Source organism: Dipodomys ordii, unplaced genomic scaffold (assembly GCF_000151885.1).
Source record: "Dipodomys ordii isolate 6190 unplaced genomic scaffold, Dord_2.0 Scaffold1, whole genome shotgun sequence".
Classification (NCBI taxonomy): Eukaryota; Metazoa; Chordata; class Mammalia; order Rodentia; family Heteromyidae; genus Dipodomys; species Dipodomys ordii.
In genome coordinates this window covers 26,798,096-26,799,692 of record NW_012267217.1, presented here as the reverse complement: position 1 = coordinate 26,799,692, position 1,597 = coordinate 26,798,096, and the positions used below count along the sequence as shown (strand labels likewise).

The 1,597-nt window shown below is 63.4% G+C and overlaps 1 protein-coding gene across 1 annotated transcript in view; it reads right to left on the bottom strand.

The window, feature by feature from the left end:
- Fndc3a (fibronectin type III domain containing 3A) overlaps window positions 1-603 on the bottom strand; it is a 118,102-nt gene extending 117,499 nt beyond the window's left edge. The window contains exon 1 of the mRNA XM_013009434.1: window positions 301-603. The gene's annotated coding sequence lies outside the window, so the exon portion shown is untranslated. The remainder of the gene's footprint in view (window positions 1-300) is intronic.
- Window positions 604-1,597: the final 994 nt, after the last annotated feature.

The following is a 1,597-nucleotide window of genomic DNA, read 5'->3' as shown; positions in this document are numbered from 1 at the left end:
CCCCCGTCCGCGCCTCTCCCGAGCCCCCGGCAGGTGCCCGACCAGTGGCGGCTACCGTCCCGACCCGCTCGACCTTTTCTCTCTCGTCCCCCACCCCCGCACCCCGACTTCGGGACGTGACGACGGCCGAGGACCCCCCCACACCCCACCCCAGTTCGACGGGGCTGAGCCCGGCCGGCGGCGTCCCCGGCCCTCAGCCTGTGCCTCAAACCTAACGGTTTCCGCAGCGGGCCGGGGCCGCGACGGGTCGGCGTCCCCCGCCTCACCCGGCCCGGGCGGAGGGAGCGCCCCGGCTCTCACCTCCGACTCACGCCGCTCCGGGAGGGGTGGGGGACGGAGGCCGGCGGCTCCCCGGAGGCGCCGCTCCCTCGGGTTCCGGATGGCTTCTACCTCCAGCTGCGGAGAGCCAGCTCTGGGGGCGGGGCCGCCGCGGCCGCCTAGCCCGGCGGGACGGGGGTGTCGGGTTTTTTCTCTCCCCGGGTAGTGACGGCGCCGCCTCAGCCCCGCTCTTCGCTCCCTCTCCGCGCAGCTCCCGCTTTCTCTTTCACCCGAGGGACCACGAACACCGCCGCCGCCATGCTTACTACGGAGCCGGGAGGAGGAGCCCCGGAGTCGGAGCGCCCAATGCGGCTGCGCGAGCCCCGCCGACGGCGCCCCCGGCCGGTCAGTCGGGAACCCGGGTCGCTCGTCTCCACTGCGCCCTCCTCCTCCCCCCCCCGCCCATCCCTCCTTAAACTACCCCACAACCCTGCGCCCCCACTGCACGCTAATGCTCGGCCTCCGGGGCCCTAGCCTACCCCTCCCGCCCCCCCCCAGGGGCCTGGAGTGGGGGTTCGCACCACCGGCCTACCGGGCTCCCAGCTCTCCGGAGCGGCCCAGCGGGGTTCGGGAGTTCATGGACGTTTCTTCGGGCTCAGTTCTCGCTCAGTTCTCAAGCTAGCGCCCCTCCCCTCCCGGGATGCACCGTGTGGACCCCTGCCCGCAAGCACCCGAACTTAGCGTTGGCAGACGCTTGGTAGAGACAGTTCACCAAGGCTAGGAGTAAGGTGGGCTGTCCCCTTCCGTGGCTGCAAGAAACAGGAGACTGACTTCCATGGAAAACGCACCGCTTAGGGTTTTTTTTTTTTTCCTTTTAGCCATTGCATTGTAGTTCGTTATTATTATTGTTATTATTATTCAACAGCACAAAGACTAGTGTGAAACCAGCAGCGAATTCCTTAAACGTAAAGCAATGGGGGGGTGCGGGGCGCTGCAATAACCTAAGAGGGGTGGCAGGGGCTTCGGAAGCCTTGGGGAGTGGAGTAAGAGACCCCGAATCCCACCCCAAGAACTGTCCTTTCACAAAGTGGTGACAGATGTAACCAAACTCCGCACCTGGCTTGATTTCAGCATATTAGTTGTATTATTTCTAAGGCAGTATTTCTTAACACTTTTGTCAGAAATCACTTTCAAATGCATGAAAGTGTTCTCTATGATTGATTGATCGGTGCCATCTCTAGGCCTTGAACTCAGGGTCTGGCATTTGTCCCTGAGCCTTTTTTTTTTCTCCAGCCCCAGTTGCTTTACCACTTGAGCGGCACCTCTAATTCCAGCTTTT